General features: G+C 40.8%; 1 long non-coding RNA gene across 1 annotated transcript; it reads left to right on the top strand.

The window, feature by feature from the left end:
• The first annotated feature begins 7,087 nt into the window (after positions 1-7,087).
• LOC113744489 (uncharacterized) lies at positions 7,088-11,147 on the top strand. The gene is made up of 3 exons (XR_003461585.1): positions 7,088-7,178; positions 9,890-10,485; positions 11,067-11,147. It is a non-coding gene; the product is annotated as an uncharacterized LOC113744489 (long non-coding RNA).
• Positions 11,148-24,932: the final 13,785 nt, after the last annotated feature.

Raw genomic sequence — 24,932 nt, 5'->3', positions numbered from 1 at the left:
CTTGTGGTTGTGTCCTCTGTAGCTGTATTGTGAGTCTTTGTAGTCACTCTGTATCTCTTTGTGGTCTTTTTTTGTCTCTTTGTAGTCACCCTGTCTCTCTTTGTGGTCTTTTTTTGTCTCTTTGTGGTCCTATGTGTGTCTTTGTAGTTGCCCTGTGGCTCTTTGTGTTAATTTTATGTCTGTATGTGGTTGTCTTGCGCAGCTTTGTAGTCATTAAGCATAGCTTTGTGGTCATGTTGTGTCTCTTTTAGGTAATTTTGCATCCTTTCTGGCTTTTGTTTATCTCTTTGTGGTTGGTTTTGAGTCTCTTTGTGGTTGAATGTGAGTCTTTGTAATCGCTCCGTCTCCTTGTAGTTATTTTGTATATTTTTGGTGTCATTTTGTGTTTCTTCATAGTTGTTTTTTTTGTATCTTTTTGTAGTATGTCTTTTCTCTCCAACAAGAAATTTCATTTCAAACAAAGGCTCTGACCCAGGGACCCTCTGACCTCTTTGGCCTCTGGGTTTGGGCCCAGTCGGCCCATTCAGTAATCCATCCATGGATCCTGTTATGCTTAATAAGAAAAAGGCAATTATCTGTAAGTGTGGCATGCTTCCAGTTACTGGACTCCTTGGATGAATCTGTGAAGCAAACCTCTTTGTGGTGGCGATTTTTTTCACCTGTTCTGATTTCGTGGTGTTGTTTTGACCAGTTCTGTCGGATCTTTCACAAGCTGCATCCCCGGACAGCTGCACGAGGCAGCTGCTGCTCTGTAGAAAGGGTGCAAACTCCCAACAGTCTGTGGATTCATGCTGCACTTCATGCTCACCCACTGATGGGATGGCAGTGGAGCGCTCGCCAGACATGCCTAGACTTGTTCCTAATTGTTCATCGGGGGGCTTGAATCCTGCTCATTCCTTATCTGTTTTCTTCTTGTGTGCATGTAGCTTCTCCTCATAAAGGTGATTATCTTTGATAACCTGACACAAGGTCACCAGTGATGTCATGTTGACATCAAGATAATGGATGTAATGTCAAGTGCATAGCCTGCAGCAAGGTGTTTTTGACCCCACGCCAGTCGAACACCCACTGACACACATTAACAGCCCTCATTTCCAGACAAGCATTAACGAAAGTTGCACAAATAAGCTCTGACTGCTAAATACGGACTTACATGGTGTGCTAATCACCGCCTTCATTGTTGGTTATAGTCCCTTTCATCTGTTCAGCCGCTGACGAGCTGCTGGAGCATGCAGCGAAGTGTTAACATGATGATCTCTGCAAAAAAGGGAAGGCTTGTTAGCGAGGACAGATATTCCTGAGTCAGATTGGATTGGGAATACTGCAGCAAGTCAAACTAAATCAGTGCAATCATCAGTCCCACCCAAGCGGCAACCTCCGTGGCTGTGAAGTTGAACCAATGCCAAAATGCCAAACACTGCAGTTACTTAAACGTCCACTTGAGGCTGGCTTCAGAACAAGTCAATCTCCATAAGTCCCCATGTTAAAATGTCCAACTTCCAGCCTAAAGTTATGCATTAACAGCCTGGCCACTTTGGATTGACAGCCCACCTCAGGTCGATTTTTAGATTATCCGGGAGGGGGCAGAGGCAGCTTCACAAAGGCTTATGTCACAGATGTCACGGATACGGCATATATCCTTTATACTGTCAGTGGTCCCATCTTGATAGTTGGCTCGGCAATGCTAGCAGCGTGAGAAACTTTGGTAGAAGGGTGTGATAATATTTGTCAAATGTTCAAAGACTTTCACTCCTTTTAACGTTAATTTACCATGACAGGTGTGTTTCTTCACCGTCCATTGGCAGTAAATTATGTTCGTGTAGGTGTTAGTCTTGTCTTACATTGGTGTCAGGTACTGTCAGTATAAATAAGGACGAATGACGCCTGGTTGTCCAAACAAGCCACATGTAACGGCACCTACCTGTCCATCAAACCTCAACATTGTTAATTCTGCAGAACTTTAAGCCTTAATATAATTTAGGTGACTTATATAGAAACTCAGACTCTGTACAGTTGTCATGAACGGGGAAATTAGCTACAGAGACCAAAACTGTTTTTTGTACCAGGCTGTAAACATGTTTATTACTGTGGGGAAGTTTTAACATGGGGACTTATGGAGACTGACTCACTTCTGGAGCGAGCCTCAAGTGGACGTTTAAGGAACTGCTTAACTTCACGGCAGCTTGGTGTCAGATAGTACGACAACTTCAAATCAAACCTGTCTGTCCTTCTCATCAGCACTCAAAGCAGGAATATTCAAAATTAGGTCTCCGTCGTTCACAGTCTGCAATAAAAGTCAGTAAATCGTGACAGCAGCTGACATAAAACACTCTAATGGGCACCGACTCTTCTGAAACAGACTCATTTTAAATTTAAATCACCTGACGGCACAATGAGAAATGTGTTCCGGCATTTAAAGTCATAAAAAACAATTGAATATGCAAAAGTATGTTAAACCAGGAGGGCATGCGTAACTCATTGTTACATTATTACATGCTGCACTGGCTTTCATTTTGAATTATTATGAATTAATAAACACAACAAAGATTCAAATGAAGCTGAATTTGAGAACATGAGACTAGTTTATCGACATCAATGTGAAGCATGAACAGAGCTGGACCTAAACTAATAAAATGTGTGTATATATGTCCACATTTCTATGAAATACTATTCATTGAATATGATATGGTTTAGGTTCTCTCCTCTTCATGTCCATTTATACAAAAATCTCATTTTTTAAACATTTAATTTGCGCTGATGTGATCAAATGATGTCATTTCATTTGTACATCAATAAAATCAGTTTGAAGCTTTATTCGAGATCTGCAAAATAAAACAAACCAGAGATAGATGAAGCTGAAATATGAGCTGTGTGATGCTCAGACAAACTTTAAGATACATGTAGATTTTAAGTCCCTCCGTAGCCGACTTCATTTTGAATAAATCTTCTCTCGGAAAGCATCAATAAATATCTTTAATCGTCACTTCCAATCAGACTCATCTTCTCAGTCTGTCATTGTGAATATATCCGTGTTAATTTGCATTTTAATAACTGCAGTCATGACGAGATGATAAATCGTGTAAACAGTGGACTGATTTTCAGATCAATGGTTTGTTTGGATGTTTCCTCTCTACGCAGGAAGTTTATCAGTTTGTTGTTTTGGACAGGAAGTTCACGTCACTTCATGTCATACAGCTGACAGACAAATTTAGTCCAACACAAAATAACGTGATGTAAGAATCAGTTCCCACCTGAGAGATGTTTGTGGTGCTTGAAGTGATAGTTTGGGTTTTTTGTGGTGGGCTTGTATGAGCATACACATAAATAATTGTAGAAAAATAAAATATATACATAAATAAAAATAAAAATAAATGAAAAAAATATATAAATAATTTTTTTAAATAAATATAGAAATGCATAAATAAATAAAAAATATATATATATATACACAGACACATAAATAATTAAATGTAGAAATATATATATATAAAATATATAAATAAATAAAAAATAAATAAGGAAATATATAAATAAAAAAACTGAAAAATAAATATAGAAATTCATACATAAATTTATATATATACACACATAAATAATTAAATGTAGAAATAACAGAAATAGCCTGTTTCATTACTGAAATGTATTTATTTTTCAGGTATTAAAATTTTTATTTATTTATATTTGTGTCATTTTTTTGTCGTCCATACCTAAAATTCTTTGTAACTGAGTAAAAACTCAATAATCGTAATCGGTCTGATATTCACACCTCCCTGTACCTCACAGCACTGAATCACAGCAGGAAACCAAACATCCATCCTCGTATTATTTAAGCTTCTTTGTGATCATTTACTTTCTCCTCCTCAACACCTCCAGCGAGCTGGCGGATCGACGGAGAGGAGCTTTCTGCTCCTCTCCATCAGCGGACTTGCTCGGTTGTACTACAATCCCTTCTTTGTTTTCTTTCCCTCTAATGGCTTCTTTATAATTTCTTCCTCTGTTCAAAGGGCATGCAGTACTTGACTGGCTGTGAATCTGTTTGGAGACTAATCTGCCACTACCTACCAGCTGCTCTCTTGGCACTCGCCAGGGCCAACATTCCCGTTGCCATGGAGATAACCAGTCATGCCAGTTACACATAAGGCCTGGCGACGTGCCGAGCGGGCCGTGTGTGTGTAGTGAACATGTGAGTGCGAGTGCACGCCGAGTGTGCCTGGATAATGTGCGTCCTTATTATTAGAAGTCAAACCGTGTGGTCTGTCAACTGCCAAAGAAAGAAAAGGTTGTTGATTAACTGCCATTACCAGCTGTTTGTCAGTCTGAGCCTGTTAAGTGGTTACGCACCGTACAGTATTTCTTTCTGTGTTTGTGTGTCTGGACACAATGTGCACAAGAGAAGTTGGCCAAAGTCAACCGAACGTTGGCTTTTGTCTGATTGTTTAGTTGTAGTCCATGCTGCCCTTTATTCTGTCTGCAGGCGTAGGACTGATGGAGGGGGCCGAACGTAATCTTTACAAACAGAACAGTCACCTGTGGCATTTTGTGCCGTCCACCGGGTCACATAAATAAAACAGCTGCTGCTCAGATTTACAGAGTAAATTCAGGGTTTACTTTCATTAAAGCAGCACTGTGTAAAAATCAGTATTTTTGTGATTTAGGGCCTTAGAGTCTAATACTTCCATGTATTTGTTTTGATTATTACTTATGATCAAAAACTTTGCTAACAGCCAAATATCAAGCAAGGTCAACAACACAAGCCAGCTAATATTACTTAGTAGTCCAACAGCAAGAAGCCCAGCTTGGCGTCTTTCAGCCTTTTATTTCACCAAGCTCTCGCCAACGACTAAAAGTCAATTCCAAATTTATTCTTGTCCAGCGGCTTCTTTTCTCGTCTTAGCTTCTTCTGACAACGTCTTCTTTGGTTTTTCGCCTCTGTCATTATGTTTACAGAGGCTGCTGAACCCCGGTTACATTGCATGCTTGCCCAGCTCCTGTTCTGGCATGACATTGGCTCCACTCCCTATTAGCATTCGCCCGAAACACCTGGAACCCGAAAACTAACAAACACTAACACTCCTTTAAGATCTAGAGTGTGATGTTGACGATCAAGTCAATCTGCTGTCATAAATTTAAGCCAGGTGGATTTTATATGCTGTAGCTTCGGTGGGACACCAATGTTGTCCTCCGTTTGTTGGGGGATTTGGAGGTTTTGGAGTGTTTGGCTCCAGTATCTTATATTCTGTGGTGTACACGACCTGTATGTAACTGTATTTATTCATCCTTTTACATCTGAAACATAGTAGTAGTAGTAGAGATACAGCAGATGTGAGGATTTTTGGCAACTCTTGCAATAAAAGAAAAAACCTTTAGTCATTTATTAAAAATGTGTCTGGAAATGATCAACAGTACAGCTTTAAGCCTTGTGTTTAGCCATTTTTTTACCCAAACAGCTAAAAAAAAAGCTATATTTATAAGCTATAATCTGAGATTTATGAAAATTCTGGTGGAGGATCACAAACTGCATGTATAGGGTATATTTAGTGCCAGACATTTCGGTGCCTTTATTGCTGAGATTTGTCTATAAGAATGAAGAGGAATGAATGTGGATGTAAGTCAAAGGTTATTTTTAGAAAAGCATTTTGGTGCATGAGCAGAGGATTGCGGTGTGGTGTGTGCAATGTATGATCACGTATATATATTTTACTTCATAATGATCACATGTTGGAAACTTCAGCCACACAGGATGCTTTATGTCCTCTGTGAGTGAGTTGTTGAAGCTATAAGTTAAAAGTTAAAGCTGAGTGTGCAGGCGCAGCCAAAAAAAGTGTCACATATGGAGCCTTTGATCTATTAAAAAGGTGCCAGTGAACGAGTGAAAGGTGTCACCTCAGTACAAAAAGACACAAAAAGCTATTGTTGTCCATCACACACACACACACGCACTCCCCCCCCTCATGTTTTTTCTTGGTATGTTCGTGGCGTTTCACTGAACACGCCTCGCGACATGCGTGAGGGTAAAGGAAACAGCTGTGGTTTGGTTGCCGTGGAAACCAGGTGAGAGCGTGTGCTCTGTGTGTGTGTGTGTGCTGTGGAGATGACATCACACATTCCATGACGTCGACACGGTAACAGTGAAAGGCAGAGGGGAGGTGAGGGGGCGAGCTCAGACGCTGCAGCGTTTCAATTATGTTTTATGTTCAATTGATCCTCTTTAAGCTGCAGAGAGCGACTGTGAGGGAGGAAACTCAGCACAATATCGTCTTTAATCAATGTCGCACGTACAGTACAGAGTCTGGATTGTTTGTTTTGGTTCAACTAAACCAACTTTGTGAAACTTTTCTAGCATAAAATAACAGTCATTTCATTTTTTTTTTTTTGAAGAAAACAAAGAGTAAACTAAACTGAACTGTAGCTGCTGTTAGATAAAGCTAGCCCAGTTTGTTAGCCAGGCTGCCCGATCTGTGAGCTCAGAGCACCGGGTAGTGTTACCCCGATAATACACTGCATGCAGAACGACTCAGGAACGGCTCAGCTCCGGAACGACAGCGTACTCCGCCGTACGCCAACTCACACATAATCCGTTTGTGATGCGCACTGGTCGGCCACCGAGCACCGCGAGAATGCACGAGAACGCACGAGATCTCCGGAATTCACGCATAATCGCGCAATATTGCCGCCTGTAGTCTCTTTGACTCCTGCAATGGCATTCCACGCCATTTTGTTGGTGTCCTAGGTTGATTTTGGACCTCCCGAACCTCTCCGAATCAACACGGAGTATTTTATTTTGAAAATCAACCAGGGTTTTATTTTGTATTTTGTAGCCAATTTCCTTCCCCGCACAATCTGCTCTGTGCTGAATTTATCCGCCGTGCTCTGGCGTCCGGGAAAAATAGAAGCTCTGCGTATGTGTTGCAGAGGACTGCCGGACGCCGCAATCGTTCTGGAGCCGTGTCGCAGCGGGACCGGATATTGTGTGAGTCGACACATTGACTAAAATTGAAACATATCGGCTCTGCCGCTGTGGCAGAGTCATTCCACATGCAGTGTGTTTTAGGGGTTAGTGTTTATACAACAGGCGTTTTGGACCCCCGGGAAGAAGAAGAAGAGGAGCTTTACAAGCCAGGGGTGCAGGTTAACGCTGACAGGAAGTAGAGTCTGTGTCATGCCAGAACCGGAGCTGGGTAAGCCGGCAAGAAATGTAGAGAGTGACCGAAGAAGAAGCCGCTGAACAAGAGTAAATCTGGGACTGATTTTTGGTAATTTTGTTGTGACAAATATCCACTCTTCTGTGCTCATACAGAGCAGAAGCGTCCTGGTGGCCTCGTGGTTAAGATGGTTGATGATTAAGGTACCTGTGTGTCCTCTCACCTCACACTTTTCCATAAAGAGCACACCCTGATCTGTGTTTTTTCTGCAGCATAGAAATAGGTGACCTGATTGGTTATCATAGTCTGTTAGGATAATATGCCACATCCTGTGGTGTGTATGGCTTACTGTAATACTTACTCTGCATGTAAACAGAATTAGAATCAAGCTGTCAAAATTCTTGTGAAGACATAAACGATGCTGGTCTGTTTCAGTACCCGACATGTTGAGGAGGTTTTCATAAGCCCCTTTAGCTGTTATAGAAATAAAGTGATCTGCAGGTTAGAGTGTAGAAATGTTATATGTTTATAGGAAATGCAGCTTTAAGAGAACAAATATATCCAAATGGGTCATACTTCTTGACCTTTTACTTGAAATGTGTTTATCTGTCATATGTATCTTGAACTATGACTCACAAGAATTTCCTATGACTCTTCCTATGAGTTTTGATAATCCGCCTTGAGTTTATTCAGATGTGGTGAAGCCAATGCTGAAGTCCAAAAAACTGCAGTTCCTCAAACAGCCACTTGAGGCTGGCTCCATAAGTCCCCATGTTAAAATGTCCAACTTCACAGCAGAAATAAACAGCCTGGTACAAAAAACAATTTTGGTCTCTGTAGCTAATTTCCCCGTTCATGACAACTGTACTGAGGGTGAATTTTTATAAAACTCACCTGTTCAATTATATTAAGGCTTAAAGTTATGCAGAATTAACAGTCTGGCCGCTTTGATTGACAGGTAGGTGCTGTTACAGATTCAGCCTGCCCCACGTCCACCAATGATCCACGTCTTTGCCGATTTTTAGAGTAGCCGGATATGGAAGATTTTGGACTGCCAACATAGCGACGGCCAGAGCCACCACAACAGCTCTTCAGAAACCTGTGGGTGAAGTCACAGATACGACGTCCATTCTTCATATTATCAGTGGGTGCTACTGAGCAATGGCGGAGTAAGACGTTTCCCTCTAGCTCACACAACAACAAATTTTTTTATCACACCTCTGCACGCCTTAGAGGGGAAAATTTCAACATGTGTAAGCAGAAAAAAAGAAAAACAAACACGACGAACAAAGCCCTGATCAGACAGCACACTCACCTGAACAAGAGATACCTGACGACACAACTGAGGAGGAGAAGGAAGACCCACCAAACAGGAACAAGGTGGCCCGACTTCTGTGCTACCATACACAGCCGCATCCAAAGTGTGCAAAAGGATTTAGGAGAAGAAATATCTGCAGCCAAAAGAGACATTAGCACCTCTGAATTTAAATAAATCTTTTACATTATAAAGAAGTTATAAAATGGATGATTTGTTGAGGACTACTTTAAACCCTTCATCCACTCCTTTATCACCTTCTTCCTTTTTGTTTGGCTGCAAACAGAAGATAATAAGAAGCAGCCTGAAAAAAAAAGACCCAATTCCCACTTACCTGGCACTCAAACATGGATTTCCAGTTTCCCGGTCTGCAGATGTGATTACACTTAGATTGAATGCACCGCTCCCAGACACTGGAAAGACTATTACAGTGCAGACTGCAATTCAGGTTTGGCTCTAACTCTCAGCAGGTATCGCCGAGGATGAACCTCTTAAGCTGCTTTTCACAGGGCTAACAAAACAGCAATATGTCCTGTGATGAGCCGCTGAATCAGTGGTCAATAGATCTACAGGAAGCTTTAATCTCACTACATTACCCCTCGAGAGTAGATGAGAAAATGATGAAATGTATAGAATCAAGAGGGGGGGATATGCTGCGATGACAAGAAAAAAGGAAATTCAGTAAATCAGAGCGCACACAACAGGAACATATCTCGTATTTTATACGGAACCGCAAACGTAAAAAGCCTGCCAAGTGTCCAAGAGGTTAATTGGATGAATCTGTGATTAAATGAGCGAAGCACGAGTTTCGTCACAGTCCTCTAAATTAATCCTTGCACCCTGATTTGCATGCATTCAAATGCACATTGTCATCAGAGTAGAACATGCATGGAAATGATTGCCGGTGACTTGCCAACGCCAGCCCTTCTCTTTAGTCTGTATTAATCCCCCAGCTCCTGGCCTCGGGCCATGGCGGGAATGCGTACTGGAGGACGGGCCGCGTGCCCTCAGCTGCCTCCTAATCTTACCCCCCAGCCGCAGGCTCGCTCCGACCCCTCGGCCCTGCCTGTGCGGTCCAGCCAATCTTCTCTATCTGGTTCTCTCCTGCCCCCTAAAGCACAAAACCGAGAATCAGCCTGTGATGGTCACTCTGGTGGATCCCTGGCTGATTTCCTGAGGCATTTTCTGAATAAAGCAGGTGGAAAATGTTCAGTGTTCAAGCTTCATACGAATACTTTCCTAATGCATTGAGTATGACATATGATGAACCTTACATTACAATAAATCATTTTGACTGTAATCTTCCTCATTGTTGCTTGAAGATGATGGAAGAGGGAGAAATAGTGCTTGGCAATCAAATATTCCCATGTCGTTGGTTTGCTGGCGTGCTTCTTTGAACCTTCTTGATTCACATGCATTCCTCTCCCAATAGGAGCTGTCACTTTGTGTGGACATTGTCCCTTCAGTGTGTGTGGCTATAGGGAGCGTCTGATGTCCACTCCGGGCCACTTGTCTATGATGTGAATGGGAAGACAATGAGACCCCCAGTGGCTCCCTCTCTCCATGACCCGCCTGGGGTCTGATTTGCCTTGGCAAGGGGGACAGAGGCCCAAAACAAAGCTGAAGGAGTCTCCAGTGAAGGGGTGCAGAGGTCAGCCCCAATGCCCAACTAACAGGCCCGTCCTCAAGTTTGGGCTCCTAAATGGGGAAGGGACACAGAGGCGTTGAGACAATGGGATAAAAGGGACCTCCAAAACCATTAAATTCTAAGGAAGTGATGGCCGTGAATGATGACAGAGACTGAATAGAGACTCTTGAGGTGGGAGGTACGCTCCATTAATGACCATGGATGCTCCATTATGGCAGCCCTGGGAGGTGGTGATGAGGTGGTACATTTTCTCCCATTAGGCCTCTCTTCTCCGAACGAGGAGACACTTCCAGATTGATGCAGGAATCCCGGTCGGGTCTGTATGGACCCCTGCCGTGAACCTCGGGGACAACGTGACAACGCCTGGGCCCCATTTAGAGGTAGGACGAGTCAAATTACTGTTTGCGTAACGTCAAGCCTTTCATAGCCCCAGAGGGCGCTTTGATTGATGGACTTTCCCTTTTTACACTGAGTGTACAACAGGATGTGGTCATACAGTTCATGGCTCCAGATAATGGATACGCCCTTCGATTGGTATTAGCAATTCAACTTTGTCTAACTTTTCAAAAGGCTAAAAGGGATCAGTGATGTTAATGATGATCCATTCATTACTCTCTGTCAACGGCGAATATGAAGGACGAACTGTGGAGCCACGTGTACAGCTGAATAATGTATAAAACAGACAGTCAGTCCTCTATAAATTAAACCTAATCCCTGTTGAAGCTATCTATTTAGGTGTCTACATTAAGATTATAGACCCCGACATATGTTGCTTGTTTATCCTTGGCATTAAGTGTACTTACTGTACACATCCTCTCTCAGAGGTGTTCAATCCTCCTTACTGTAAACGTACTGATTATTTTATTTCTCTGCTTGCTGCCAAAGGGACTTTTGCCTAACTATAAGATAACAGGACCCTTTGTACGCCTGAGTTACTCCTCATCTGTTCATTTTCTTCCAGATAATCTCGACATCTCTCCCCCTCCACATCCCCCATCCTTTACTTAGACTTGTTCCTGCAGCTGTGATGTCGAAAATAAAACCTTTTCCTGTCTGGATCTTTGTCTTCACTTCACTGTTTCACACCAACACACTGGGAACTTTGGGAATATTTTGTAGCAGTGAAGTGAAATCATATTTTTCTAAAATACCAGTTCTTATGATATTCATGTTTTGAAATAGTTTTTATGTTGGTTGTGAATTGAAGATTAATTTATGGTGTCATGCTAACTTTCAAACTGCATTTTACATTACAAGGTCTCCATGTATTGGTATGATAATACCTGTAATGATAAGTGGCACAATTCAAATGTCAATTATTCAGGTTTTAAAGTCGCTTCAATAAAAGGTGCATCATAATAATGTAGGATGGATGAACAGAATCACACTAACACTAACATCTATCAAATATAGCTATCTGTAGATTGTGATATCACTGCATGCTCATCAAAACACGTCTAAACAATGCTTGTTGCTACATAATTGGGCGTGTTTCCCAATTACCCCTCAGCTGTAAACCCACAAATTAACATGTTTGTTTGTTTATTCAATACAGAAAGTTTAAAGTCGTTTTTTCTTGGGGGTTATACGCTGGACTGTTTCTTGGCCGGGTGCAGTGACTTCTTGGAGGTTGTCTGGCAGTGATGTCAAAACTTTTATTTTGGTATGAGTTTAACAAACAAGACAGAACGTGTTCGTTAGTGAGCTTTAGTGGTGCAGATCGATGGAGTAGAACCAGGTTTGCTGTTTCCCCCCCTGCTTCCAGTGTTTCCAGCCAGGAGACCATTAGCTTATCTTAGCATAAAGACTGGAAACAGGGGGAAACAGCTAGCCTAGCTTTGTCCAAAGATATAAGATACAAGATACAAATATATATGTTACATCTTGTTTGCTTAATCAATACAAAAAAGGTTACAACAAGAAGTTTTTACGGGGGGGTTATGTTGCTGGACTATTTTTTGGCCGGGTGCAGTGACTTCCTGGAGGTTGTCTGTCAATCTAGCAATGATGACAGATTCAATGAAGTTTAGTTTTGGTATGAGTTTAACAAACAAGATATAACATGTTCATTAGTGAGCTTTAGCAGTGCTGGTTGATGGACTTTGTTTGGATAGAGCCAGGCTAGCTGTTTCCCTTGGTTTCCAGTATTTACGCTAAGCTAAGCTAACTGCTGCCTGTAGTTTATAGATATGAAAGTGGTTTTAATTCTCATCTAACTTATGTATCAAACAGCGTCTGATTTCAATTAACAGACAAGGTACCAGACTCCATGCTTTTACTGCACATGGTCTGTGTACGTTATCTGTACATTCAGAAGTAACTCCAGATTTATGTTAAAAAGCAGAAGCACGTCTAGACTGTAATTACGTAGCCACAAATAGCTTGATTTAAGGAAGGCAGGCCACATGTTTTACAGTAAGAGTCCTTAAGGGCAACACTTCACAGCTGGCTGTGACTGCTCAACAGTGCTGTCAGGAGGGTTTGGAGGCTTTTCTTTTTTTTTCTCTTCTCCATACAAAAAATGCAGCAGTCCAGCCAAAAATAGGCATTCCACACTGTGAGGAATTGCTTGCAGGATGATATTCTATAGCGGTTCGCCAAATCTGCACGTGGCTCTAATCTTGGGCGGCAAACTTTGAGCAGAGATAAGGAATGCGCCCCGCAGCACAACACATTCACACACACATATACAGTAGTTTGACATACGCATAAATCAACAAAATACCCAAGCACAAACTCCATACATGTTCAAGCCACTTCTGCACACTCCTCGAGTCCTCCATGTGGTGGCACTTTCAAGAGAGAAAAGAGAAAGAGCACTACAGACTCAAGTGCACTTATGCCATCTTTGAGGTGAAGTGCTTCACATGTTGTTGCCTGTTTGTTCTGCACAGAAATAAGGAGATGCTACGACGCCAGAGCATATCCACTGTGAATAATTAACATGTTCACTCGGTTTATTTGAAATAAATAAATGCAGCAGTGAATAAAATCAGTAATGATGGAAAGCTAAACTCTTAGAGTTAACTGCCAGCTTACGTGATTTGGCACAATCAAACTTTAAATTTCACATTTAAATGTATTGAATTGAAGATAAATCTATTATTAATATCAATCTTGCTCGATTAACTATGAGCCAGTTGACGTAGCTAGAAAGAGTTTAGCTTTCCATTATGATTGAATTTTGTTATAGAAAATACCAAACTGAATTAGGATGTTGATTAATCAAAGTGGATATTTTTTAATTGCAGTTACGCTGAAAAATCTTCTGCTATCCGATTAGCACTCCCCCCTGCTTTAGCTGTTAAGTTGATCTGTTCTGATTAGTCAATTTTAAATGTGGGATCACATAATCATAAATTTATATGACATAATACTATTTTATATGTTATAACAGATGCCAAATGGTCAGACAGTCTTAACTTATTCTGACAAATAGTTTCAGTTAACTGCAACTCGAGTGATCTTGTGGTCTAGAAAATATAATGAATATTAATAATTCAAACGTTTTTTTGGCTGTCGCGATCTGTTGTTTTATTCTGTCTGTGTTTGTGTTGGCTGTACATTGTGATTTTCTGCAGGACCTCTAGGTGCATATCCATCCTGTTACATCACTGCACCCATGAGAGCTCCTGACTAACAAGTAAATCAAGGCCATACAAGTGAGTTCCTTCATCCTCCTTTAATTTCAAAGAAATGTCTTTCCTGTGCTGATACACTTAACCCTTGTGCTAATCTTCAGAAACAGATGAGTAGCCGTTGTTGCTGCTGCTGTCGTCCAGATGTGCACCTATAGCATCTTTTCTCAGAATACAACATAACTCAGAAAAAAAAAGACACACGTGATGTGAATAAATCGCAGCGTTATGACGGGATGGTACATTCTCTGTGTAACAGCATATGTCAGGACTTCACAGCTTGTGTCAGATTTTCTTCCTGTGTAGCTGCTACCTAGCCTCTCCCTGGAATAACACGTTGTCATTTTGTCAGAATGCAAACATGTAATAACTGCGAGGCCGGTCATCCATATGTGCTCGTGTTGCTTTCGTTGTGAGAACGAACATGACTTCTTAGTAAGACACGAGAGAAGACACCTAAATATAGAAACAGGACAATGTAAACATGATGGGGTCTGTAGAGTACAATGCAAACTGTGTTATTATAAGTTACCTGTACCATTACTCTGATTTCCAATGAGGTAAGATAGACTTTAATGATCCCACACGAGGAAATTCACTTGTCACAGCAGCTCGTATACACAAGGTTGACTCATAAATAAGAAATATATAGAAGAAAGTCATGAAGTCAAGGTGTTAAAGAGTCTGACAGCTGTTGAAATGAAGGACCCGTGGTAGAGCTCCTTCTTATGTGGTGGGAGTAGCAGTCTGTCACTGAAGGAGCTGTTTAAAGAGGTGAGAGGAGTTGTTCATGATGGATGACATGACTAATACCACATAACAACCTGTAACGGAGATACTTTCTAGTCCCATCGGAGTTTCCCCAACTGAATTCAGTCTTGTTGTGACTAAGATATCTGCTGAATAATATCATTTTTATCATTTACAACGATAACAACATGTTTTTATCTAATGAGATATTCCTTATCAGTCCATATTAGTCAACCTTTAATCCTTTAAAAAACAACATTTTGATTTCCAACATGCTGCACACAAATAAAGTACACACCTGTATTAACTAGGTAAACACTTGTATTAATGAGGTAAACACCTGTATTAACGAGGTATACACCTGTATTAATAAGGTACACGCCTGTATTAACAAGGCAGTTTCAACAGCTCCATAAAATTGACCCTTCTTGTTCACGTCCGTGTTGACGTCTGACCAGTCTAGTTTGTTGTTGAACATCCAGGTATCTGTATGCTCACCATTTCGATATCCAGTCTCTGGATCTTCACCGGTGTGGTCTGAGGCCTCCGGAAGTCAATCACCATCTCCTTTGTCTTGCAGGAGTAGAAGTGAAGGTGGTTGAAATCGCACCATCAGAGAACTTCTGGAGGTGACAGCTGTCAGTGTCTAAAGTCTGATGTGTACAATCAGCTTCCAATACTGTGATCTGTCGGTGAGTTAGTGTGTTTTATATCCAATTCTTTGATTCACCAAGATAATTATCGCACTGCTGCATCCATGAACCTCCTTGGGGCTGTTTTTAATTGAACACGTCGTCCTCAAAAGACTTTTAAACGAGTGCCTACAACAATCTGCATCAACGGGAAGCTGATTACCTCAATTGCTGTTCAATGCTCATTTGTTTCCAGGCGACTTGCTTTGTGTTTGTGTGCTCTGACCGTAAACACTGAACATCTGATGACATGCCTGACATGCATAAATTAGCGTATAGACGTAAAGATCTGAATAGATATCATGGCAATCGGCGATAATAATAGTATTGAGATCATTTAGACGATAAAGATGTCATAAAAAGACGTTTGAGATGGTTTAACATGAAACAAACCTAATGAACACTTCATTTGAGACTACATATATTTAAATATCATGTTTAGCTGTAGGGTCTCATGTAAATATTGAATTATAGAGATCTAAAGTGGGACAAAAAGACTTTTGAAGAATGTGTTGGTGAATTTTATGGATATGAACCAAACCAAGTACCACAACAGTAAAGTAAATGTTCAAACATAGCATAACATAGTGGAAGCCGCTTTTGTCTTAGAATTTGGAAAACAAACCCAAGGCACTTCTATCCATCCATTTTCGTCCACCATCCAGAGTCAGGTTGTGGTGGCAGTAGGTTTAGCAGAGTGTTCCAGACGCTTCTCTGCCCAGCAACATATTCCAGCTCCTCCTGAAGGATCCCAAGGTGTTCCCAGGCTAGATGGGCTATGTAGTACCTCCATTAGGTCCTGGGTCTGCCCTGGGGTCTCCTACAAGTTGGACATGCCCAGAACACCTCCAAAAGAAGGTAATCAGATGCCTAAACCACCTCAGCTGGCTCTTTTTGACGCAAAGGAGCCCCCTTCGGATGTCCAAGCTCCTCACCCCATCTCTAAGGCTGAGTCACCCGGTAGAGGAAGCCCATTTTTGGCTGCTTGTAGCCACAATCTCATCCTCTGGTCACCACCCAAAGCTCATGACCATAGGTAAAGGTTGGGACATAGATGGACTGGAAAATTGAGAGCTTTGCCTCCAAAGGAAGGCACTCAGGTGGCGTCTAAATCAGATCTCCGAACCACTTCAGCTGGCTCCTTTTGACATGAAGGAGCAGCAGCTCTACTCTGAGCTCCCTCTGGATGTCCGAGCTCCTTACCCTATCTTTAAGGCTACCATTTACTATACTTTTTAAAATAATTGTATTTAGTGAAACAGAGGTTTGCCTGGATGTGACGTCCTTATATTTACTTCATCTTAATTAAATTAGCTAAAAACTGAAGTCTCTCCGTCCTGAGACGTTTAGCTGGAGATGAGCTGACATGAAGACCTTAACGAGGCCGACCAAAACAATGGGAACACAAATGGGTCAGCTTCCCTTAATGAAGATAAAAGGGCCGCCTTTATTAGTGAGGGAATTTTCATCGCTAGTGAACGGGTTGATATTTAACTTACACACATTAGTGGTTTGGAAATCAACACCAAATTGAAATAAACATGCTGACGTGTGCAAACATGATAGTTTCTGTTGATATGAGCTCTCTTATTGGAAAAAACTCTCGGCTCCACAGTCTCTAGTCGAGGGTTTAACCTCTGTAGTCTGGAGGTTAACACCACAGAGTCAGGATCTAATCTGGGTCTTTGCATAATTAAAAAGAAAACGAATGTGGAACAATTTAGGAATAATAAGCAGTGAAGTTCTCTTTTCATTTATACTCTTTTGGTCGGCCACTGTGGTTAAAGAACTGCATGTGTTCCTCCCTTTTAAACACAGTCACATCTTTTATAACAAATTCCATGTTGTGTTTTGTAACTTCACCCGTGTCGGCGATGCTACATTAAACATTAAACTGACAACAATACTGATGGATGCACATCTGTCAAATCACTGCAAACCAAAGGCCTATCAAAGTATGGATGACCTCTCCACCCCGCTGACCCCGACACAGCCGCCTGTAGACTCAGGCGGGCGGGTCAGACTGGTGTCAAGCCCCATGGTTCAAAGGTGACAATAAGACCAGTGCCATCCTGGAAATTAGACCAAACTAATTGTCCATCAGTCCACTTTAATTACAGTCCAATCAAAAGCGAGCCTAGTTCACCCGTTCCAGGGCCATGACACCAGCCATGGGCGGGGGTTGGGGGTTATTACGGATGGTAAATTAAATTATGTATGCTGCAGTGCACTGGAAACAAAAGCAAATTCCCAATTTAATTAGCAAACAAAGACCCTTAAACAAGAAGCATCCACTGTAGTTGGGTTATATAACAGATACAGTGCAAAACAAACTCTTCCTTAAAGAGGCCTGTTTGTGTTCGAGTAGCACATTGTATTTTTAAAAAATTATTTATCCTGAAAACAGATTTACTTCACAGTTTATATCAATCAATAACGGCTTTAACGTAAGCCATGTTTATAATTCAGGCCTATCCCAGAGGTGAAGCCTAACCCTTGTTAAATTGCTCATTGCGCCGGCTAAATCCTCTGCACCTATGCAGAAACTGTGATTAGCATATTAACATTAACATTTTAGCATGCCAGTTAACCCTCCAGCAGCAGGGATCTCCGTCTGCAGACAGCGAGCACTCCCTTTGTGTGAAAGGTTTCGGTGAAGTTGCTTTGATCAGATAAATCCTCATGCCAATAGATCCACCAGGCCTTCCTCTGTTCCTTTGTCTCTGCTGCATTTTGAACAACCTCTGGAAGATAAAGCTATAAATCTAGCAAGGAGTTTAGTTTAGCTGAAGATCATAATGGACAGCCATTATGATTGAACTTAGCTACTGCCATATAACTTAAATTAGCAATATATATCTATCTATCTATATCTATATATATGTATATTGATATTATATATATTATATATATATATATATATCTCTATATATATTTATATATATATATTAATAGATACATCTACGCTTCAATATATTTAAATGTGTAATTTAAAGCTTGATTGCACATGGAGTCATAAGCTGAGGTGGCAGTTAACTGCCACTAAAGCTAATTAACCTAGCTTTCCATCATGATTGATTTTACCTACTGCTATGTAATTAAATAATCAAGATTGATATGAATATTAGTTATGTATCAGGAGCTAAAATCAATCATGATGGAAATCTAAGCTTCTTCTAGCTAGGTTAACTAGTTTTAGTGGCAGTTAGCTGCCGACTCAGCTTATGACTCCTTGTGAAATCAAGCTTTAAATCACACATTTAAATCTAGTGAGTTGTAGATTAATCTACAGTATTTATGAGATTAATCTTAATCTAATCTTGTTAATTTAGTTATGTGGCTAATAGCTAAGTTCAATCATAACGGAGAAGAATCACCAGCTAAACTCCTGCTAACGTAAACTAGCTTAGCAGAGTACTGCAATTCATGATTTGTTGGGGTTACAGCTACATTTAAATCTAATTTTAATGCATTACATTGTAGAGTTATTTATTATTTATATCAGTTTTGGTCTTTCAGTTTGTTATTCCACATAACTTAGCTAAATTCAATCATAGTTAGCTAAACTCCTGCTAACGTAAACTAGCTTAGCAGAGTACTGCAATTCGTGATTTGTTGGGGTTACAGCTACATTTAAATCTAATTTTAATGCATTACATTGTAGAGTTATTTATTATTTATATCAGTCTTTGTCTTTCAGTTTGTTATTCCACATAACTATGAGGCAGTAGCTAAATTCAATCATAGCTAGCCAAACTGTTGCTAACGGTAACTAGCTACAAACTGCCATGTCAGCCTTTGATTCTAGTTGATAGTGATTTGTGACTTAGCAACATCTAAATTAAATATTTAAATGTAATAAACTCTATATAAATTCATATTTGATTTTTGTATATTGTCTTTTCCCCTATGGAAAATTAAATCAGTAAACTTCAGTTACATTGCTCCTGTGGTTACCGCTCAGCTCAGTCCGACCCACTATAGTATAGGATGTGGCCCTTGCGTGTTCAGTTTAAACAGCAGGGCTTAGATCCTATGCCATTTCTGAGAAGCAGCTAGTGTGTGCGGACTGACAGCTGATTGCGCTATGGTTTAATCTTGTTAGGGATTTTCAAAAGTGCTGTGTCCACTCAGATCTGGAGATAGGAGCGCCGTGCAGCCTTTGTGTGCAAAATTTCAACGCTCCCAAAAAAAAAAAAAAGAGGGACAAAGGGCCCCCCTGGTGATGTCATTCCCCTGTCAGCAAGCAGTCCCTTGCTGCAGAAGAGGGGCCAGGACAGGACATACTGTGACCATCACCCTCCACCATGGCCCCAGCGTCTCATCCTGACGGCCTCTGTACCAACCCCTGGTGTGAAGTTCAAGACTGAAATCTGAGTTGGACAGACATATATACAAAATATTTTTGACCCTACATCACCTAAAACTGCCCACTAGAAACTGAAATGATGCATATATGTCATGTTTCTTATGATATGTGTCACTCCAGCAAACTTCCAGTCATATTCAATTACCATCAGTGCCATGAAAGTGCAGCTGCCCATATATATCAGGGCAGTGTCTTGTCCAACTGACTGTCCATCCACACGTGACACATGATGCAGGAGGCTTGTGTTGTGTAATAATATCTACATCAGCATATGTGTCAGCTTTCTCCATGTCCATATCTCCATATTTGGGTTACCATTGACAGAACAAAGTAGTGTTTTAAATGACAGACGTACAACACAGTAAAATGCCGTAAAAACTATTTTTTTTATACTGAATTGACATGAAAATATTATATGAACGCCGTATAAAACAAAAGTTTTGCCAAGAAATATATCAGTATTTTACTGTATACTGTAAAGAAAAAGTTATTATGGTAAAAAACTGGTAACTGTGGTTGCCAGAATTTTACCGTAATAAATACGGTATAGCTTTTTCCGATTTCACGTTTAACGTTGGCTTTTTTGTCCATATTTTACCGTACAAGTGCAAGTTTTTTTCATTAGTAGAAACACTGTTTTGGCACATAACATGAAAATACCAAATAAATACTGTGAAAATAAAGGTTTTATATAATATGACATATTTGTTTTACTGTAAAATTATTAAAATACTACTTTATTCTATATAAACTCCCTTAAAGTACCGTATAAATAAAGGTTTTGTCATGAAATATTACAGTTTATGAATATCCCTTTGCCATATGTATTACGGTAAAATTCTGGCACCCTAAAAACAACAGTTTTTTTCTTTTACAGTGATGCGTACCCTTTAAAGACCTCTTGACTCTACTTAACCTAAGTAACCTAACATATGACATAAATTGAGTTTTGGCATCTTGGCACTTTTGTGTCTTTTTAAACTTGCAATGTGAGTTGTGCGAAGAATTGCCAGCTCCACATTCCTGAAAACAGCTTCATAAATCTCAGCTGTGTGTGCGAGTGCATGTGAACACAGACAGATGTGTCCTAACTTAGCAAACTACACTGCACAGCAACTCCAGTTTCCAAGAAACTGTTCGTCGCTGACTTCTCCCCATTTTTAGAGAGTGAATCTGGAGATGGTCTGTTGGCTTATGTTACAGTACATATCTAACACACGCACACACACACACAGTGACAAATATACAGGGCTAAGCTTGTGCCGATATCTTACACCTGGTTTCAGATATAGCGTACACATCCAAGTGTTTGTGGGTATTTATGGGCATGAGTCATGTATGTTCATCAGAAGTGCCATCCCTTTCGCTCCAACAGACACCTCTCGTACTATTCCTACTCGAAAACGTGTCCGCCCCCGTGGTGTCCCGTTTTAAGTCTTTCCTCCCTACTGCAAATCATTTGCGTGATCGCTTCGACATCAGCAGGTCTCACCGAGCGCGAGAGACAGTTACGCAGAAACAGACAAGCAGCCACAGCCGCTGCTGTGAAAATATGGAGTTTGACAGATAGAAAGACAAACATCCCATGGGGCCACAGGGTTTGAGTTGTGAATGGCTCAACAGGCAGCCAGACTATATAGATCACCAGGGTATGGAGACGCTTTAGCTCGCTGTGCAGACTGCCAGGCTGTGCCAGATAAAACACATTTTAATGATTGAATATGTTAATTTAGTGTTCATTTTCATCGCAGAAATATCAAGTTGTTACCCTAATAATCCCTCAATTCAATGTACCGTTCAATACTTCAAAGGCCTAATCACAGTTTAAAATAAATAAACTAATTTTCATATTCGCTCACAGGCATAAAAATTAATCACACTTAGTTCAACTTTGATGATTTTTTACAACGTTGACCAATGTCAAGTCGTCGTCACAGTGCTGACCTTTGAGTTTTATTTATTTAACGGTGCTCTGCCTCCACAGAGAGTCTGCACAAAGTTGCACAAAGTGAGACAGGAGTCAACTTTTGTTTTTTTGAGTCAACTAAATAAGTTTAGTCCCTTTTGTCCCGTTACCAACCAAGCTAACCACCTAACGAGAATGCCAACTAACAACTACCAAACACTCAATTCACGTATTTGCGTTTTGAATATAAAAATATAATAAAATGCAGTGTACTGTGAGTACCCACTTATAACGGTCAATAAGTTAAGCAACACTAAATGGCCGCCATTTCGGCTACGTAGCGGAAAGGAAGACACCATGGCGGCCAAAGAAGCTGCTGTAGCTGAAGCGGTTGTGATAAATGCTGCATTATACGAATGTAAGTTACACATATGTTTTAGGTTTATATTTTGGCAGTCAAGTGTTGGGCTAATGATCCACGCCGTTGTAAAGAAGAAGAAGAAGCAGTTAAATGTTTGCTGCACTCGAATTCAGACAACTGGAATTAGCGTACTACGCCAAGAATAAGCACACAGCGTACTACACAGAAGTGTGCCAACGCAAGTATCTGAAATAAGACAAAGGTCATCAGCTCAGAGAGTGAGGTAATTATGTACAACCTATTATATATCATATCATATTTTGGTCATATTGCCATGCCATGTTTATACGAAGGAAAGGGATGGACATAAGAAGGGAATGTTCTTTGTGTTAGAAGTACTTTAAAGAGAGACACTCATAGTAAGTTACAGCACAGTTCAAACTAGTAAGTTATTGTAAGCATAAAAGGTGTAACAAATAAATATACTGAAAAAAACAAAAAAACAAGCCAAAATCACTAAAACATAAAAAATCGAAATGACGACAGGAAGACAGAGCCAGGAACCTGAAATATCACCAAAACAAACAAAAAAAAGTACTATTCTTGCACATAATTAAAGAGGGAAAAACACATATTAAAAAGAAAAGCAGCAAACAAATAAATCTGCCCACATGGCATCAGGGTTTTCTCATATTCTTTGTTCAGACACATGGTTAACCAGGCAGGAAGTCTGGCCAGATGATGATACCGAGCCATCCTCCTCATGGAAACCTCTTGGCTGAGCTCACAGAAAGCTAAAAGGCTGCTGTTACGTGGGCGAAACAGACAGATGCTTCGACCACCTGTAATGGAGTGTTGGCGGATGACTTCACGGCAGCTCTCGGAGGAAGCCATGTGAAATCCATTGACGGCATAAAAAAAAAATAAAAGGGCTGGCCTCCCTCATCCGTCCTGAAACTAAGAAAGTAAGAGAAGAGGGTGTCAAAGCGGGGAGGAAGCGTCGTCTCCGGATTATTGCAACAGGGAAGTGTTGGGTCTGTGGTGGGTGTTTGCATCACCGGCTTTGAAGGTGCACGAGGTGATGAAACGGGCTCCCTCATGGGTTAGCATAATGAAAAACCATGATCTCTTTGGGCATCTGGACTGAATGATGACATAGCAGTTCAACTCAAGGACTTTATTGACTGCAAAGTGACTGATGTATGGAGACAAGCATAATGCAGAGGGCTTCTGTTTGCAATAAGTGCCTTTCATTTATATGAGAAACAAGGGGCTTTTGAAGTGGAACAAGCACCACCTCTGCAATGTGTTCATTAAAAAAGTAATTATACTTTTCCCCTGAAAGTTCATCATCCGGGTACTGAGTCACAGCAATTTTAAGCAGGACCCCTGCACTGCACGTTTACCCTCTACAAAGAGCTTCAATAAGGACAAAGCACACGCTTTCCCATAAATACCTGAATTTGGCCAGTTAATGATGCCTGCACAAATGGCCCCCAACCAAACTAAATAGCCTCGATTGCTGGTTAATTTATTGGAGACAAGCGCCATACTGAGATCAGACGAGTCGCTCTCGCTTGTAGCACCTTCACTGCAATGAATTTGCTGACCCCCACAACCTTCTGCATATTTCTATAAGGGGCATGAGAGGCCGGAAAAGAGTAGCCCCGAGGTTAAAAAAAAAAAGAAAAAGAAAAAAGGAGGGTTAGCTCACATGCGGTTTGGGTTTGTATGATGCTTGTGTAGCCCAATAAATCAGCTAGTTAGGAGATTTTCTGTACACACACACACACACAGTAGCTGAGAAGGAAAGCAGATATTCTGAGCAAGAAGTAGCTGCAGGGAAACATACGACATGACTTATAGTCTGTATACCCTCTGTCTGTAAACAAGTTGCTCTCCAAGGACACAATCCTGACATATCCCCACCTGAGGTAAAAATACTCTAGAACATTTTCTAAGCACGTCCTGTGTTGTGTTTTTTTTTTACAGTGAGGCAAGGTGAGGCTTGAGTTTCATTACGAGACAGCTTTAATGACCAGGTTAAGGGCTCTGGAATTCCCACAACTAGAACATATGAGGAGGATTTAGTTTGGTTCTTTTGTTCCTGACATGAAACGGCACATTGTTAACCATGGCCTGAAGGCAGAGTGGCCAGAGTGCACAACAACAGGTTAGGACCACTGACTTGTGCAGTAGTTTTTTTTTACAGTTCATTGTTGGTCCTGGATACCAAGAGAAGATAGAGGACTGTTAGCTGGTATGCTTTGAATTCTGCACCTATATGATGCGTTAGGGCAGGAAACTTGTATTTTCTTGTAATAAAAATAATCATTCCTATATTTAAACTGTATATTTTATGATACATTGGTGGCCTGTTCAAAAGAAATGTACACTCTAGACCAGCCATTAGAGCTAGGCAGCACTAGCAAGACTTTCTGTGGAAAAGATCCCTGCTAAAGTGAGGAGATGGAGACAAGGATGCAGAGCTGGATCCAAGTCAAGCGGCAACCTTGTTGGCTGTGAAGGAAGCCAAAAACTTCAGTTCCCCGTTCATGACAACTGTACTGAGTCTGAATTTTTATGTCTACCATATTCTGAGCTCCACAACGACTCTTCAGAAACCCGTGGGTGACGCCACGGATATGCCATCCACTATAAGTGATCTAAGTACCAGGTTTGAAAAAGACGGTACAAACCATGAGTACCATCTGTTAATATGGGGAACGTAAGGTCTCTCCCCAAATAGATGGAGGAGCTAACGGCACTAACCAGTCTACAGAGGGATTACGGAGAATGTAGCATCACAGAGACGTGGCTGAATGAACTCACTACTTTCGTACGTGGGGAGTCAACTCTACCAGCTGAGGACACCACTATAGAGAATGTTTTTCTTATCAGTCTCGGATATTGTGAGCTGCTGTAACAAGTGAATTTCCAAGACTACATGTGTGGTCACACGATGCTTTCAAACATTAAGAGGGTGCATTGATTGGACAGCATCTCTGACAAAGTCACCTGTTATATTAATCACCGTGGTGAGTCTTTTCCCTATAATGATAAACCCTGGGTGATGAGGGATGTTAAAGCTGGTATTAAGAGGAAAGAAAC

The sequence above is a fragment of the Larimichthys crocea genome, chromosome XXIII (assembly GCF_000972845.2).
Source record: "Larimichthys crocea isolate SSNF chromosome XXIII, L_crocea_2.0, whole genome shotgun sequence".
NCBI classification, from domain to species: domain Eukaryota; kingdom Metazoa; phylum Chordata; class Actinopteri; family Sciaenidae; genus Larimichthys; species Larimichthys crocea.
This window is presented reverse-complemented; position numbering and strand designations above follow the sequence as displayed.